Below are 18,826 nucleotides of genomic sequence, written 5' to 3' on the forward strand. Positions count from 1 at the left end.
TAGGGTTCCCTTTGGCGTCACCAACGGGGTCTCCGTCTTCCAAAGGGAGATGGACCGGATGGTCGATCAAAATGCGTTGCAGGCCACTTTCCCATATCTGCACAATGTGACCATCTGCGGCCATGACTTGCAGGACCATGACGCAAACCTCGAAAAATTCCTCTGCACCGCCAAACTCCTCAACCTGACGTATAACAAGGAGACGTGCATATTCCGCACAGCCCGCCTCGCCATCCTTGGCTGTGTTGTGGAACACTGAGTCATCGGCCCCGACCGGATGCGTCCCCTTATGGAACCCCCACTGCCTCAAGGCCCTGAAGAGGTGCCTAGGGTTTTTCTCTTATTACGCCCAGTGGGTCCCCTACTATGCGGACAAGGCCCGTCCGCTGATCAAGTCCACCTCTTTTCCCGTGACGGCAGAGGCACGCTTAGCCTTCCACTGTATCAAGGAAGACATTGCCAAAGCCACCATGCACGCAGTGGACGAATCCATCCCCTTCCAGGTGGAAAGCGACGCGTCCGACTTTGCCCTGGCCGCTACCCTCAATCAGGCGGGGAGACCCGTGGCCTTTTCACGAACCCGGAGACCAGACACTCCGCTGTTGAGAAGGAGGCCCAGGCTATTGTGGAGGCTGTGCGTCATTGGAGGCACTACCTGGCCGGAAAACGATTTACCCTGCTCACTGACCAGCGTTCAGTTGCTTTCATGTTTAACAACAAGCAGAGGGGCAAAATCAAAAACGACAAGATCTTGAGGTGGCGAATCGAACTTTCCACCTACAATTACGAGATCTTGTACCGGCCCGGGAAGCTCAATGAGCCCCCGGATGCTCTATCGCGTGGCACCTGCGCCAGCGCGCAGATCGATAGACTGCGGGCCCTCCACAATGACCTCTGCCACCCGGGGGTCACCAGGTTCTTCCACTTCGTCAAGGCCCACAACTTGCCTTACTCCATTGAGGAGGTCAGGACCATGACCAGGAACTGCCAAGTCTGCGCTGAGTGCAAACCGCACTTTTACAGACCAGACAGGGCTCACCTGATAAAAGCCACTCGCCCCTTCGAGCGCCTGAGCGTTGATTTTAAAGGGCCTCTCCCCTCCTCCGACCGCAATGTGTACTTCCTCAATATTATTGATGAGTACTCCCGTTTCCCGTTCGCCATCCCCTGCCCGGACATGACCAGTGCCACGGTCATTAAATGTCTGAACGACCTCTTCACCCTGTTCGGTTTCCCCAGCTATATCCATAGCGACCGGGGCTCATCGTTTATGAGCGACGAACTCCGCCGGTACCTGCTCGCTAGGGGTATTGCCACAAGCAGGACCACCAGTTACAACCCCCAGGGGAACGGACAGGTGGGAAGAGCGAATGCGACAGTTTGGAAGGCCGCCCTGCTACCCTTAAAGTCTAGGGGCCTTCCGACCTCCCGCTGGCAGGATGTGCTCCCCGATGCGCTCCACTCTATTCGGTCACTGCTCTGCACTGCCACTAACGCCACCCCTCATGAGAAAATGTTTGTCTTCCCAAGGAAGTCCACATCGGGGACATCGCTACCGCCATGGCTGACGTCCCCAGGGCCGGTCCTACTGAGAAGACACGTGAGGACCCATAAAATGGACCCGCTGGTCGAGAGGGTCGACCTCCTCCACGCCAACCCCCAGTACGCTTACATTGCGTACCCGGACGGGCGGGAGGACACAGTCTCCATACGAGACCTCGCACCCTCGGGGGCCCCAGTAACCCACCACCCACAACCACCCCCCCCCCCCCCATGATCCGATATCTAGCCCCAGCAGACGGCAGGCCTGAGCCCCGCGACCCGCTCGACATCTACGAGGACTACACACCAGTGCCCCAGCCTATGCGGGACTCGATGCCGGAAGCTTCACTACCCCTGCTGTCGCCACGTCGATCACAGTGGCAGACAAGACCTCCGGAGAGACTCCAATACACTAACTTTTAATACACTTCACCCCGCCAGACTCCATTTTAAACAAGGGGTGAATGTGGTAAACCACTGTTTGTATTCCAGTGTGTACATGTCTGTACATGCCTCGGCTGACTCCTCCCACGAATCCAGGTATAAAGGTGACTGCTCCACAGCCCCTTTGTATTCTGGACCGGTCGACCACTCGAGGCACACCTTCATTCTCTTGTTAATAAAAGCCTGTTAATTACTCGCTTAATCTCAGTCTTTTGAGTTATTGATAGCGCATCAGTGAGGAGGACATAAAAAACCTGCAAGGGGACATAGACAGGCTAAGTAAGTGGGCAGAGATTTGGCAGATGGAATACAATACTGCAAAGTGTGAGGTTATGCACTTTGGCAGGAAAAATCGTAGAGCAAGTTATTATCTTAATGGCAAGAAACTGGAAAGTACTGAAGTACAAAGGGATCTGGGGGTCCTGGTGCACGAAACTCAAAAGGTTAGTATGCAGGTGCAGCAAGTGATTAAGAAGGCCAATGGAATGTTGGCTTTCATTGCTAGGGGGATAGAATATAAAAATAGGGAGGTATTGCTTCAGTTGTACAAGGTATTGGTGAGACCGCACCTGGAATACTGCATACAGTTTTGGTGTCCATACTTAAGAAAAGACATACTTGCTCTCGAGTCAGTACAAAGAAGGTTCACTCGGTTAATCCCGGGGATGAGGGGATGGACATATGAGGAGAGGTTGAGTAGATTGGGACTCTACTCATTGGAGTTCAGAAGAATGAGAGGCGATCTTATTGAAACATATAAGATTGTGAAGGGGTTGGATCGGGTGGGTACGGTGAGGATGTTCCCGATGATGGGTGAAACTAGAACTAGGGGGCATAGTCTTAGAATAAGGGGCTGCTCTTTCAAAACTGAGATGAGGAGGAACTACTTCACTCAGAGGGTGGTAGGTCCATGGAATATGCTGCCCCAAAAAGCTGTAGAAGCTACACCATTACATAAATTTAAAACAGAAATAGACAGTTTCCTAGAAGTAAAGGGAATTAAGGGTTACGGGGAGCGGGCAGGAATTTGGACATGGCCCTTGGTTCGGATCGGACATGGCCCTGTGGGTAGCGGAGTGGGCCCAGGGGCCGTGTAGCCTGATCCTGCTCCTATTTCGTGTGTCTAATTCTGTTAGATTCAGGAGATGGTTCTGTGATAGTAGATTGGCGGTTAGGATCAGATCAGCCATGATCTTATTGAATGGCGGAGCAGGCTCGAGGGGCCGATTGGCCTACTCCTGCTCCTATTTCTTATGTTTTTATGTAATCCATCAGTGCCATTCACAACTCCTCAGATACTGAAGCAGTCCATGCCTGCATGCAGCAAGACCTGGACGACATTCAGGCTTGGGCTGATAAGTGGCAAGTAACATTTGCACCACACTATCATAATCATAATCAACTTTATTGTCATTGTTAGTGAACAAGTGCAGTACAACGAAATGTAGGCTTGCGGCTCCTGAGAGTGTACATTTAGATTAAGACATTTAAATGTAACCCCTTCACGGTTCTCTAGATATATGTGAGATGTGGTCTCTGTTGTAGACAGTATTCTATAGTCCAGTAAGGAGATCACTACTACTATGGCTTAATTCTAATGATCTTACTTTATAGTTTTAACGTCAGACAGTATAAGAAGATTACAGGTCAATGAACTAAATTAGACATTTGCATACATTAGAATGAATCTAGACATAATAAACATACATTCTCCATTTACATAGATTCAAAGGAGAATCTGTCCCTGTGTCCAAATTCGAGTGCACTCTTTCGTTGGCGCGCTTAAGTTGGAGCTCATGGTATGTATAATGTCTGCAAGACTTAGGACTCCGAACCCCTTCGTTGAATTCTCTTCATGATCACTGAATCCCACTTTGAGTTCTGGATGCAGAGCTACTAATACGAAGGGCGGCGGTCGAGTTTGGAAGCCCGGGCCGGGATGCGGCAGCCATTTGCCTCCTGAGCCCTCTTTTCAGAGCTCCTGCCCTCTTTTCTTCCAGTCGCTCCCGCTCTCGGGCTTCGCTCTTTTAAACTGCCGGGCTCTGCTCCCGATCGCCTGTCACTTTAATTCACCGCTTCACTCCCACTCTGACTTCTCCGTCCTCGGCCTATTTCATTGTTCCAATGAAGCTCAACGTAAGCTTGAGGAACAGCACCTCATCTTTCGATTAGGCACTTTACAGCCTGCCGGACTCAACATCGAGTTCAACAATTTCAGATAATAACCCCTGCCCCCATTTTTCATGCTGTATGATTTTTGCCACTTCCATTTGCAACATTTTATCTTTCCTGCCTTACAAAAGTACAGGATGTTCTTGAATTCCTTCCTCCCCTCCTAACCGCACCCCCCTGCCCCCGTCTCTGCACCTGCTTAATATCTTTTACATCTCTAGCTTTTTCCAGTTCTGATGAAAGGTCCCAGACCTGAAACGTTAACTCTGTTTCTCTCTCCACGGATGCTGCCTGGCCTGCTGAATATTTCCAGCATTTTCTGTTGTTATTTCCGATTTCCAGCATCCGCAGTATTTTGCTATTATATGGATAACTTCACATATCTCCACGTTATATTCCATCTGCCATGTTCTTGCCCACTCGCTTAACCTGTCTATACCCCTTTGCAGCCTCCTTGTATCCTCCTCACAACTTACTTTCTCACCTAGATTTGTATCGTCAGCAAACATGGATACATTACACTTGGTCCCCTCATCTAAGTCATTGATATAGATTGTAAATAGCTTAGGCCCAAGCACTGATCCTTGCGCTACCGGACTAGTTACAGGAAACTTTGTGCTATCCGGCACCGACGGGACCGAGCTGCTGCCGTTCCCTCAAAACTGCCGTACACTCCAGAGCTCATGTTGAAACATACGGAGATGAATCAACAAACCCTGTTGCTTAGCAACAGCCTCTAAACAGTCGGCAAGCGTCTCTGTAGCGTCTCTAGCTGAAGCTGTTGCTTAGCTGCAGACATTGCAGAGCGTGACTGTTCAAAAAAAGCAAAGAAAAGAAACGAAAAGAATAAAAAATGGCTCCTGATTTTTGCCAGTGGCTCCAGCTTGCCGGACGGTTCGCCTCTGGATAACACAAAGTTTCCTGCACAGCCTGCCAGCCCGAAAATGACCCGTTTATTCCTACTCTCTATTTTCTGTTTGATAACCAATCCTTAATCCATGCTAATATATTGCCCCCAATCCCATGACCTTCAAAGGCTACCTTGACTAGTCTCCCACTATCAACAGGCAGAATATGTGACTTTGCCAGCGCTGGCCACATCCCGAGATCAAATCCAAGAAAACGTTGATGTGCAGAAAGATTTCCCCACAGAGAAGAGAGGAAAGGCAAAAAGGGAGCATCACTCCAGATGCACTTGTGCACTTTTGGGTGGCTAGTTCAAAGTGGGAATAAAAGGTGAAGAAATAAAGTCTAAGACAAGAAAAGACCATTTAATCCATTGAGTTCATCCCTAAAGATATTAATGTGTGGTAATCGCTGCAGGAAAAGTGGAAGAAATACAAATAACTAAAATGTTCACTGCCCCGCGCCCCAACAACCAGCACTTTCGGGAGAAAGAACCTTCTGACATATTTAAACATTGTTGACGAAATGTCTCAGGTCTTTACCAAAAAGTCAGAGTACTTTGTGTGTAGAAATCTGGCCCCCCTGCAAAGTTTTGTTTTAGTGGCTGTCCCTTTAATTCCAGTCAAAATGCACAAGAATAATTCAGAGAACAATGCTGTATGATTGGTTCAGTTTGTGTAAAATTGTTGATTCCTTTTTAAATAGTGTAGTGGGATATTCAAAATCCAGGCAGTCATAGTAACTCTTCTGGAATATAAAGGACCAATTCTGTCTGAATGGGGTAGGCAGCTTGAAAATCTTAAAAGAACTGGCCAGTTTGAGAGTTTTGAAAGAGACAAAAAATCTGATTCAATTTCCAGAAAAATAGCTTGGATTAATTAGGCTCCCACTGTAGTAAGAAATTCAAAGAATAGAAACATTATTTAAAAGTTATTCGCAAAGTATTAGAGTTGCAATCTTTATTATTTTGTCTACTGGAGATTTTAGATAATACTTCCTACTGTAAATATATAATTGTATTATATCAGCAATTATCGCTTGTTTGTTTAATGAATTTGTTTAATATTGCTCTCGAAGACTGGAGCGAGAACTTATGGAGGAATAGGATGGGTCCAGCAGCTAGAAGCAATTATCAGACATAGCTTAATTTCCTGGGCATTTATCTGAAAGCTTAACTAGATCTCTCAGCAAATATGAACACTTTTGAAGGTATGGAGAGTTGGCTCTTGCCCTTGAGAATGATCTGAGATACTGGAGCTCAAATAATCTAAAGGAAGAATGGTAGAAAAGATCCAAAAGTGTCAGATTCAAACATCAATCTACGTTGTGGTCTTATTAAATGAGTACAATCTTATAAATTATGTTTAAAAAAACCAGATGACTCAAAACTTGGAAGTATAGTGACCAGTGAGGACGATAGTGATAGACTTCAGGAAGACATAGACAGGCTGGTGAAATGGGCGGACACGTGGTTGATGAAATTTAATGCAGAAAAGTGTGAAGTGATGCATTTTAGTAGAAAGAATGAGGAGAGGACATATAACCTAAATGGTACAATCCTAAAGGGGGTGCATAAACAGAGAGACCTGGGGGTATGTGTGCATAAATCATTGAAGGTAGCGAGGCAGGTTGAGAAAGCAGTTAAAAAGTCTTATGGGATCCTGGGCTTCATAAATAGAGCTATAGAGTACAAAAGTGTGGAAATTATGATGAACCTGTATAAAACACTGGTTCAGCCCCAACTGGAGTACTGTGTCCAATTCTGGGCACCACACTTTAGGAAGGATGTGAAGGCCTTGGAGAGGGTGCGGGAAAGATTTACGAGAATGATTCCAAGAATGAGGGACTTCAGTTACGTTGATAGACTGGAGAAGCTGGGGTTGTTCTCCTTGGAGCAGAGAAGATTGAGAGGAGATTTGATAGAGGTGCTCAAAATCATGAGGGGTCTGGACTGGGTAGATAGAGGGAAACTGTTTCCATTGACGGAAGGGTCGAGAACCAGAGGACACAGATTTAAGCTGATTGGCAAAAGAACCAAAGGCAACATAAAAAACTTTTTTACACCACGAGTGGTTAAGATCTGGAATGCACTGCCTGAAAGTGTGGTGAAGGCAGACTCAATTTTATCTTTCAAAAAGGAGTCGGATAAGTATCTGAAGGAATTAAAAATGCAGGGCTACAGGGAAAGGGCAGAGGAGTGGGACTAGCTGAGAGTCGGCACGGGCTCGACGGGCCGAATGGCCGCCTTCCGTGTTGTAACCATTCTATGTTATAGAATCTATGATTTTTTAACGTTTCTTTGGATTTTTAACATTGGAGTTATTATCTTTGTTGCTGATGGATGGAAAAATGAAGTTTGCAATTGTGAAATTTATATACTTATACGTTGTGACACTTGTATAATGATTCCAGCTGAGGCATAAGCAGAACTCATCATTGATTAAGCAATAATAAATGGATAATGACCTTTTTTGTTGTGCTAAGTACATTACTCATGATTTCTGCTGGACCTTTACGCTGCTTGACGCACACATCACTACACTTAGATGATGTAGTCTGGGAAGGCAAATATGTAAGATTAGATTAAATATAATATTACTGCTTAATGCTATTTTTATCAAATTTTTTTGCTTTTTATAAACATTTTTTATTTTCAAGAATTATTGCAACATTAACTATGGGTTCAAAACAATGTCATTTTTAATTATCCATGCTCCAGATTTTTAAAGTAACGCATCACTTACAAATTATCTTCACCAGCACAAGCGCAGGTAAATTTCAGTGTAGGTTAGTATGAATGATTCTTTTCATAGGTGTTGATAGTTAATTAGATCTAAGTAGAACAGTCGAGCTAAAAATAGCATCAGGCGAGAGAAATGAAAATGCATATGTAAATGCTGAAGCGATTTTCATAAAATGGCATGCACTGAAAACTAGGGATGTTGTGATTGAATCTCTTCTCAGAATTCTGGTTATATACTCTGGTACTAAAGAGAGGAATACAATTGAAGACCACAGTGTTAATTGCTTTGGAAAGGCATTATAAGTTTGAGGAAATGGCAAGCTGATTTTTCTGTGAAATCAAATATAACTTAATAGAATGTCACAGACACAAATTGATTCAACATTTAAATTATCAGAAAAATTAGTAATCATTAACATAAAAGCACACCAAACTTTACTTTGTAGTTCCTTTGTAATAGTGCGACATGCTCAGGGATGTTTTTCAGAGTGTCATTTTCCACAGGATCACTGAAATTCCATAATACTGCAGAGTTCAGCAAATCGCTACAATTTTCTATGAAGTCTTAGCAACCTTAAAAAGTCGCTTTTGTTGTTTAAAAACAGCACCTGAAGATTTTGTTAAATGAAGGTGGCAGAGTACTTTCAATATAATCTATTTATCTTTACACCTAATTATTGTAAAAAAACACATTTAAAAAAAGATGTGGGGTAGAATTTTCTGTAGCAGCGTAATCGGGAAATTACGCCTGAATTTATGTCCATTTGTGCGGCAATTTTGCCGATTTGTCAATTTACACCAGAATTTTCTGTGCATCTAATTAGACTATACCGGAGCATCAAAAAACAACGCAACGTGAAACTGCCCTCTGCTTCCGTGATATATCGAATGGTTCCAGCGTTGTCCTGACCGTCAAATCACTCTACAGTACATTGTCACATTAGTTACTCACCACTATTAATTGTCCTAATAATACTCTTCATAGACTAGGTTGTGAAGAGAACAGACAGAATGTTTTGCATGCTCTTCATAACATACGTATATAAAAAGATCGGCCCGTATTTTCCGATGCCTACGGGTGTGTATGAGCTGTGTACACACCCGTAGGAACATCGGAAATGCCGGATTTCAGGCATGCGAAGCGCATGCGCTGAAAACCGACATTTCCGATCTGTCAAGAATGCTCAGAGTTCCGCTTTCTGCAGAACCTCCGCCCGCTGAAAACCCTTAGAAATCTTACGCCTGCTTTTACCAGCATAAGAGTCGAAAAAAAGTTAAAAAAAAAAAAAAAAAATTCACTCAATTATAATTTTAAAATACTTTTAAAAAAGGTAAGTTTATTTTTAGCCCCATAAAAAACTTTAATTATTTTTTCAAAAAGTTGAGTTTTTGCTTAAAATATTTAATTTAATGTAATTTTAACTCATTTTAAACCGTGATGGTTTAAAAAAAAAAATTTATTCAATGTATTAGTGCCTTTTTGGGGTGATCTCCATTCATACTTTTGACGGGTCTATCTGTCAAAAGTATAAATGTAAGAAGTCACACAACACCAGGTTATAGTCCAACAGTTTTATTTGAAATCACAAGCTTTCGGAGCGCTGCTCCTTCGTCAGGTGAAGTGGAGAGATGCCAAACGCAGGAATAGTTTGTAGAGTGGGGAAAAACTTGCAGATCTTCGGTTTCTTCCAGGTTGGTATCTTGTTAGTCGCGGTGGCCCAATATTACCTCGTTTTTGGTAATATTGTTGGTTGTTTGTTTCGTGGGAGAGCGGAAGAAATTGCAGCAACCAAGGGCCCCACGAAACAACCAACCAACAATATTACCAAAAACCAGGTAATATTGGGCCACCGCGACCAACAAGATACCAACCTGGAAGAAACCGAAGATCTGCAAGTTTTTCCCCACTCTACAAACTATTCCTGCGTTAGGCATCTCTCCACTTCACCTGACGAAGGAGCAGCACTCCGAAAGCTTGTGATTTCAAATAAAACTGTTGGACTATAACCTGGTGTTGTGTGACTTCTTACATTTGTCCACCCCAGTCCAACACCAGCATCTCCACACCATGTCAAAAGTATGAAGGGGGATTCCCTTCTTTCATTGGCTCGCCTGGCCCACGTGATCCCAGGGACGCTTGCGAACTGCATGCGTCCCTGGGATACGTGGGTCTTGGGCATTTCGACTGTGGAGAGGCCCAGGATCGGAAGTGTCCAGACCTCGGGAGCCCTCCGGTTAGGGCGTAGATTTTTTTCCGATAGGAGGCATCCGCACGCAGGAAGCCTCCTATCGGAAATTACGGGCCATTATTTTTTTGGCTTTGACATCACTTGTTACACACAGCTCTCCCAGAAAAGCAGTCAACTAGCTTGCTCTCATCATTTTAACAACCAATTTAAAGGTCTTTTAATTTCAACATCACAAAACTTCTTTTAATCGAAAGTTATGTATTCAGGGACTTTTATTGATACTACTTTGGAGCTACGCTCCAGACCCTTCTATGATTCGTACTTTACTTGGGTCAAATGGATTAATTTTGAGAACACTGATAGAGAAATTTCTTTACTTATTTGTTGATCAATGTAATGGTTGCACCCCAGTCACAACAAAATTGAAGGTACTTTCCAGCCTTTCATTATGAAAAATACTCTGTGATTTATTGATAGATCTACATTTTACAACTTGATGAATGAGCACACAGAAGCGAAAGTTCAAAGAAAGCTTGTGTGCCTGAAATTTTGGGTGCAAATTTACACCCATTCTGAACCTGCTTAAATGAAGGAAATTTGTGTTGTATGCTTTTTTTGTATGAGGGTGGAGCGATGCTAATGAGCAGCGAAGGGTTTGATCAAAGGTTTTGAAGAAGCAGTGCAAAAGATCTAGGATATTGGAACCTAGAGTAAGAATGGACGCAAGTCATTTGCCGGAATTTCCTCTATCTTTTGTGCCATAAACCAGCATTGCACTCCCATTATGCTGTTTTTTGGGGACAAATTGCAAGGAAAACCTGGGCCTATGTGTTTCAAAATATTTGCATTCTTTAATCTGCTTTCCTTCTTGTAGAATTTTGCTATACCCTCTCAAGAACATAAGAAGTAGGAGCAGGAGTAGGCCATATGGCCCCTCGGGCCTGCTCCGCCATTCAATAGGATCATGGCTGATCCAAACTTAGACTCACGTCCACTTCCCTGCCCTCTCCCCGTAACCCCTTATTCCCTTATCAGTGAGGAAACTGTCTATCTCCATTTTAAATTTATTTAATGTCGCAGCTTCCACAGCTCTCTGAGGTAGCAAATTCCATAGATTTACCACCCTCTGAGTGAAGAAGTTTCTCCTCATCTCAGTTTTTGAAAGGGCAGCCCCTTATTCTAAGGTTATGCCCCCTAGTTCTAGTCTCACCCATCAGTGGAAACATCCTCACCGCACCCACCCGATCAAGCCCCCTCACAATCTTATATGTTTCGATAAGATTGCCTCTCATTCTTCTGAATTCCAATGAGTAGAGGCCCAACCTACTCAACCTTTCCTCATAAGTCAACCCCCTCATCTCCGGAATCAACCGAGTGAACCTTCTCTGAACTGCCTCGAGAGCAAGTATATCTTTTCTTAAATATGGAAACCAAAACTGCACACAGTATTCCAGGTGTGGCCTCACCAGTACCCTGTATAACTGAAGCAAGACTTCCCTGCTTTTATACTCCATCCCCCTTGCAATAAAAGCCAAGATTCCATTGGCCTTCCTGACCACCTGCTGTACCTGCATACTAACCTTCTGTGTTTCATGCACCAGGACCCCCAGATCCCTTTGTACTGCAGCACTTTGCAGTTTCTCTCCATTTAGATAATAACTTGCTCTTTGATTTTTTTCTGCCAAAGTGTATAACCTCACACTTTCCAGCATTATATCCCATCTGCCAAATTTTTGCCCACTCACTTAGCCTGTCTATGTCCTTTCGCAGGTTTTTTGTGTCCTCCTCACTCACTGCTTTCCCTCCCATCTTTGCATCGTCGGCAAACTTGGATACGTTGCACTCGGTCCCTTCCTCCAAATCGTTAATTAGATTGTAAAGAGTTGGGGTCCCAGCACTGACCCCTGCGCAACACCACTACTTACTGATTGCCAACCCAAGAATGAACCATTTATCCCAACTCTCTGTTTTCTGTTAGACAGCCAATCTTCCACCCATGCCAGCATATTGCCGCCAATCCCGTGATTTTTTATCTTGAGCAGTAATCTTTTGTGTGGCACCTTGTCAAATGCCTTTTGGAAGTCCAAATACAGCACATCCACTGGTTCCCCTTTATCCACCCTGTTTGTTACGTCCTCAAAGAATTCAAGCAAATTTGTCAAACATGACTTCCCCTTCGTAAAACCATTTACACGTAGCAATTATTCTGTAGTCGGTGACGAGGTGACTCAGTGAGTGGCTCTATTTGAAATTCTGCTGATTGCGATTCCAGCTGTTATGGGAGGTATTGATCTAGCAAATCTTAATACTTGCTCAATACCGCAGGTTAGAATCCTGGCAACACTCATACCAGGTACGAACATGTGAATTTAACGGCCAGGGAAAAGACCAGCCGGTCCATCAAGCCTGCCCCACACCTCATGATGGCTGGAGCATCATGACTAAACAATTCCACTCCCTGCACCCCAATCCCCCCTCCATCCGACTCCCAGCCATGTATTCTCCTGGAAAAGGCAGAAAAGCAGAGAGAAACCCTGGGAAAATAAGGGATAAAATGCTCTGGAAGATTCCTCTCCAACCCCCTCAGGCAATCAAAACCAGTCCATGAGATCACAACGTATTCCAGAGGCTCACTACCCTCTTGGAAAAGAATCATCACCTAACATCCAGTCTATTCCTACTCTTGCATAATTTAAACTCATGTCCCTTGGTGCTCCCCAATCTGTTAAACTAGAATAATCGATCAATAGGCATGCTATTCAGCCCTTTAATTATTTTATATACCTCAATCAGGTCGCCTCTAAGTCTACGCTGCTTTAAAATAAATAGACCAAGGTCCTTAAGCCTATTTAAGTAGCTAAGGTTCTTAAAGCTAGTAATCATTCTTGTAGCTCTCCTTTGGACCACTATATCTCCCACCGTGTGGGGGGACCTAAAGTGCTCCAGATGGGATCTGATCAGTGGCCTGTATAATGATGAAATGATGTCCTTTGATTTATACTGAATAGTTCTATTAATACAATACCCCATTAGCTTTAGCTGCAGCTACTCTGCATTGGTCATGAACCTTCAGCAACCTGTGCATAAAAACACCTAGATCTTTTTCTCTCTCAACCTGTTTCATTATTGTTCCCTGCAAATGATACATGTCTGTGTTGGCCCCACCAACATGCATGACACTACATCCATGTTATTTTCCATTGTGTACCCATTCCTCTAGCGCATCTAAATGTTGTTGCATTTGATTACACTCCTCTACTGTCTTAACCCTTGCACAGATTTTCATGTCATCTGTAAACTTACTGACCATACTCCCAACACCGCTTTCCAGGTCATTAAAGGCAGTGAACAGTAGCAGGCCGAGGACTGATCCCTAGGGCCTAGGGAGACACCACTAGTAACGTGCCTCAAGGCTGAACCACACGCGTTAACTACAACTTTTTGGCTGCGGGATTGGAGCCTATACCGAATCCAACACATCAAATTTCTACTGATACCACAAGAATCTATCTTGTGAAGTAACCTAGTGTGAGGTACCATATCAAAGGCTTTCTGAAAGTAGTTATACGATGTCTACCGGCTTTCCCTCGTGACTTCTTCAAAAAAAATTATCAAATTTGTACATCACAACCTATTTTTCCAGAAGCCATGTTGTGTGTGTTTTGTTGAATTATATTTTAATATGTACAGTATTTTTGAATTTCCCAGAAGTCCCCTAAAATCTGTGTAAAACAATTCTATGAGATTCATTGACTTACTGACTTTGTGTAACTTCAGATACTCCATGGGAAAATTGCTGAGAGTGTGAAATGGACAGCATACGATATGTTTCGAAAAGGTAAAGTGTAGAGCAAATACTTTCAGTATAAAGTAGGTATTACAAAGATAGAATATAAAAAAAAGTCCAACCTGGTAGTAATGGTTGGTACTGAATTTTGGTGAATCAGACATCTCCCATGCTGGCTCAAGTGGTGATCTGCAGAATTTCCAATAGAGCCATTTGCTTATTGGTCTTGTTGCCGACTTTAAAAGATTGGCTTCCTGTAGGGAGGGAATAGCAAAAATGGCTTGTCTCCACAGGAGGAGAAGCAGATAAAAACTGCATTTTTGTTTTATATATATGTGATCTTTTTGTCTTTCTACAGTACTTGCAGTGAGAGGGATGTAAATTATATTGAAATTACATTCCGATCTTTTAAGAGAGACTTTGAGGTGTTTTAAAAAAATAAAATAGACTTTGTGAGATTAGTATGACTTTTCAAGGTCATAGAAAACAGCAGCAATTTGCTCAAAATTGCATTAATGGTTTAACATGTGAAAACACCTGCACATCTTGCTGTCATAATGAGGTGCTAGTATCTAAGGAAAGAATGAGTGGAAGCTTTGAATTAAAATGACCAGCTTTAAATTTTCAAAAGGACAAAAGAAAGCGCAGGTATTTCACATTTTGTCCTTCAGTCAGATCTGCAATTTTGATAAATATCAATCATGTTGGTATAATAGTCTTTTAACCCAGTATTCCAATATCCTATATTAATCATGCTTTGAACAGATGGTGTTTCTCATCAATAGCTTAAAATACTGAAATATCAAAGAGGCATAGTTGCTGTTGCAACCTTTATTTGTATAATGGTAGTTAGAATTAAAATAGGGAAAATGTTTAAAATAAAAGCAGACTTTTAATAATTGATGAGAAACATAATCACAGTTGCCTTCAGGCTGGCAGAGCAATGTTTTGTCAACACATAAACTGTTAATATTTTGAATTACCATACATAATGTACACAGATGCTATTTAGGGATAGCGAATTCTTCAGATTTAACTTTTTTAATTAAGGAAGTGGGAAAACACATGGGACACACATTAAAATATGAAATCTATGGTTTTCTGTAAGATGATATTTATGTGGACTAACAAATTTTGCAGCACCCTGGAATATTAAACCTATTATGGTATGACACTCGAGCACTATATATTTTGATTATAGGCAGTTTACGTGGATTTACAAGTTTTCATTTCAAATATTAGGGTGTTGGCCTCTGCTCAGTAGTAACACTTTTGCATCTAAGTCAGAAGTTGTGGGTTCGAGCCCCACTCCAGAGATTTGAGGACATAATCTAGGCTGACATTTTAATGCAGTGCTGAGACCTGCTGCATTGTCGGAGGTGCTGTTTTCCCGAGGATATGTCAAATTGATGCGTCGTCTGCCTGCTCAGGTGGATCTAAAATATCCCATTGCACTATTGAAAGATGAGCTGGGGAAATCTCCTGGTGTCCTGGTCAGTATTTGTTGATCAGTCAATGCCACTAAAATCAGATTATCCAGTCATTTTATCTCATGCTATTGCTGTGTGCAAATTGGCTGCCCCGTTTGCCTACATTACTTCATTGGCTAGGAAGCGCAATGGGATGGCCCGAGGATGTGAAAGACATTTCTTTTCCTTTCCTTTCCTTTATCACCTAGAAAGTATATCAGAACACTCTCATTAAACAAGGGCTCACAAAGAAGTATTTATTTCTGTATGATTATTGCTATGTAATGTACCATATTGCTTGCATAATTGTATCTCAGTGGAGAATAGTGCTTTTCATCCTGGCTCGACATACATTGTAGTGCACGTTCCTCTGCATAAAGTTGAAGATTGATTTTGCTAAACCTGTAAATTTGATGCACAAGGGAAAATCTAACCCATTCTTTACAAACTGAAGCAGTCTTGCAGGCATATTGCATTGTTGTGAATGTGAATGGAACAGATCATACGAAAGCTTGGAACAAGAAAAGGCTACTCGGCTCATTTAAGGTCCATTCCTTCCATGGAGTTGTCTTGAAGAATATCTTTTACCACATATGGTAGAATTTTCTGATAATTTTGGCTGTGGTAACTGTTCCTGCCCAGCTATATTGTCTTGTTCTCTCCTTATTGTGGTGTGACAAGAACCTCACACCTCCTGTGACCGAGAGTAATGGCAGGCAACCTCGTTCCAAAATTTTCAATGATGTACCAGAAAGCATACAGCAAATTTCCATCACCAATGGGAGGCAAAGAGCATTGTGGATGAAATCAGAAAGTAGTGGCATCTAGTGGACCTGTGTCTCCCAGTAAAATGGTGCCAAACGTTGTATGTGCTACCAGTCATTGTGATATTAAACAAAGATTTGAACTTTTAACTCTGATTTTAAATGGGATATTACCCTGGAACTTAAATGCTGAAATTACACTGTTGGAAATAGATACATATTTCTATTAAATCTGAATAATTATTGCTCATCTTTTTAGTACCTAAGGTTCCAAATGCAGAGAACACCAGCTTTATTTTTGCTATACTGGGAAAATGGAATATACTGCAGCCTGTGCAAGTCTTCGAGAATATTTCGAAGGGCGCCCAGAAATATGTATGCATGACTACTACCTCTTAAAATTAGAGAGTCCTTTCATAAATTAAAAGGTAATTTAATCAAGGTTGTATGAGATGAGGTAATGCCATTCTGTATAGGTTTCATTGTTTTAAGCAGCTAGTGCCGAAATGGAATATTTGTATTGTTTGAATTTTGTCACCGACATCAATCATCATGAACAGTTTTTTTTTGTGTGCTGCTTCCCCCAACAGATATACTCATTCTGTTAGAGATGGTGAGGGCCTGATCATATTTTGGAAGGGGAAAGGGGTGGCACATTAACTTTGATTGTCTTCATCAAATATTGCAGCAACATATCACTTTCTTAAGACGTGACTGGGTAAATGGGCAGCTGTGATCATCCCATCTTCAAAAGATAAGATACAGGGGGCCAGGTCAAAGATTTATGTTCTGTCTATCTTTGAACATTACTTTGAAACTGCAATGACTTACTAGTACTTCAGATTTAATTAATGTCTTCCATTTATCTTTCAAAGATCGGATGCTGTGATCTGATGTTTGATGTTTTGTCACCTGAGAGAAACAATCAAATTTCATGAATACACCTCCCACTCAATAAATGATGTACCCATGTTATGTTCAGAAACAGTGTCATTTGATCTTTCCAGTGATAGCAACTTATAAGCAAAATCTCTTCCTATTTGTATGTATAGATATTAAGCCTTCCTTTCTGAGCTTTTGATTGGTTGATTTAAAAACTTCCTCTGAGCTCCAAAATGGATGGTGGAGTTTGGAGGAAGAAAGTAAGTAAAACATTTTTTTACTGGAAATAAGGGTTTAAAAATACAGGATAGATTCCATTAGATAGAAGAAAAGTAAAATGAAAAAAATAGGTGTAGAACAGAGAGCAAATAGATGAAAAATAAGGATGATGTGCTGAACAGCATTAGTGTTTTCAACTGTCAGAGCTGAATTATGCTGCTGGCTGCACCTCGTGTTGCTCAGCAGCAAAGGAGCTTTCACAGTGCAGCACTCACTGGGCAAACAATTTAAATATTCGAAGACTGTGGATGTGAGTGTGGCCTCTTTTGGAACATGAAAATAGGTCCCACACTAAGTTTAAAAAATTCTCAGGCGATCCATTGGACCATCTGGGTACTTTTAAAATAACTTCATATCGAGCTGGAGTTATACTATACCTGATTTAAAAAGCCAAGGAAGCACTGAGACCACTTGCCACAGCTGGTCTTGTATTTCTTGGCTTAAGTGCATTCAGAAATCAGATTAGGACCTTTCTTTCTAGTTACACTGTCATTCTTGCATCAATGAAGAAACAAAACACTTCATGTCGAAGGAGAAGTGGTCATACAGTGGTTAATGTTCAAAAGGATGTTTTTACAGTGAGATTACCAAATGTTAGAAAGTAAGATCTTGCACTTGTATAGCACCTTTTCAATCCTCAGGAATTGGCAGTGTTTTACAGCCAATGAATTACTATTGCAGTGTAGTCACTGTAAGTTAATGGTGAAACCAGTTTACACACCGCAATGAGAGAAATCACCAATTAATCTGTTTTTATGGTATTGGCTGAGGAATATATGTTGGGCAGGGCACCAAGAGAACTCACTGTTCCTCTTCGAATAGTGCATGGTGCCTTTTACATTCATCTAACTAGGCAGACGAAGCTTCAGTTTAATATCTCATCCAAAATACACCACCTTCGACAATGCAGCAATCCCTCAGTACAAACACATAGGCCCGGATTTTGCTGTAATAATAACGGTAAGGCTATCGGCACTCATGATTATTATGAGGTAAATAAGACCGCAACTTCTGATGCCCACATATGCGCACTTAAATGAGGAAATCCTGAGGTTTCTGTCAGAGATACACCAGTCCTCTACAGGGTGCGCTGCTGCAATCCTTGCCGATAGACTCGGCACTGAAATGACTGCAATGGCATGAAAATACTGTCTTGGCCGCTCGTTCCGCACTAAAAATGGCTGAAAAGTTAGGACTGGTGCCTTCAGAAGTAATGCCATGATAATTCGTGCTGAACAACCTCTCTGGCCCTAAAAAATTAATTTTGCAAGTGTGGAGTCTTAGTCCCTCAGAAGAAAATTAGTGTTGGAGATTTAAAAATAAATATATTTTTTAACTTTTTCTGTCTGCCTCTTTTATCTCTTTCCCTTAATGCCATCTGTATATCCCAATCTTTATTTCACTTTCTGTACATCATTTAAATCTTAATTTATATTTCCTTCTTTAAACTTCCTGGTTCGGACTCTGCGTATCAGTGAGGATTCTTTAGTCTGATTGGTTGAAGAGCTTCGCTGTTTCTTGATCTGCTCACAGATCCCCTGTAGAGAGTGCTGCGCTCTAAAGCCAGTCAAATCTTTGTGGGCAGCGAGGTGATCGGCAAGTGATATTCCTTTGCTGCTGACCGCAAAATCTGGGTCAGTGACAGTACA

The 18,826-nt window shown here is 42.2% G+C and overlaps 1 protein-coding gene and 1 long non-coding RNA gene across 2 annotated transcripts in view; both read left to right on the forward strand.

The window, feature by feature from the left end:
• Positions 1-18,826, forward strand: part of trappc9 (trafficking protein particle complex subunit 9) — a 1,276,086-nt gene that overhangs the window by 836,442 nt on the left and 420,818 nt on the right. The window lies entirely within an intron of this gene.
• LOC147114836 (uncharacterized) lies at positions 9,794-18,520 on the forward strand. Its single transcript, XR_015078999.1, has 2 exons — positions 9,794-13,529; positions 13,774-18,520. It is a non-coding gene; the product is annotated as an uncharacterized LOC147114836 (long non-coding RNA).

This window comes from Somniosus microcephalus, chromosome 7 (assembly GCF_052327205.1).
Source record: "Somniosus microcephalus isolate GS21.2 chromosome 7, FLI_Smic_1.0, whole genome shotgun sequence".
NCBI classification, from domain to species: Eukaryota; Metazoa; Chordata; class Chondrichthyes; order Squaliformes; family Somniosidae; genus Somniosus; species Somniosus microcephalus.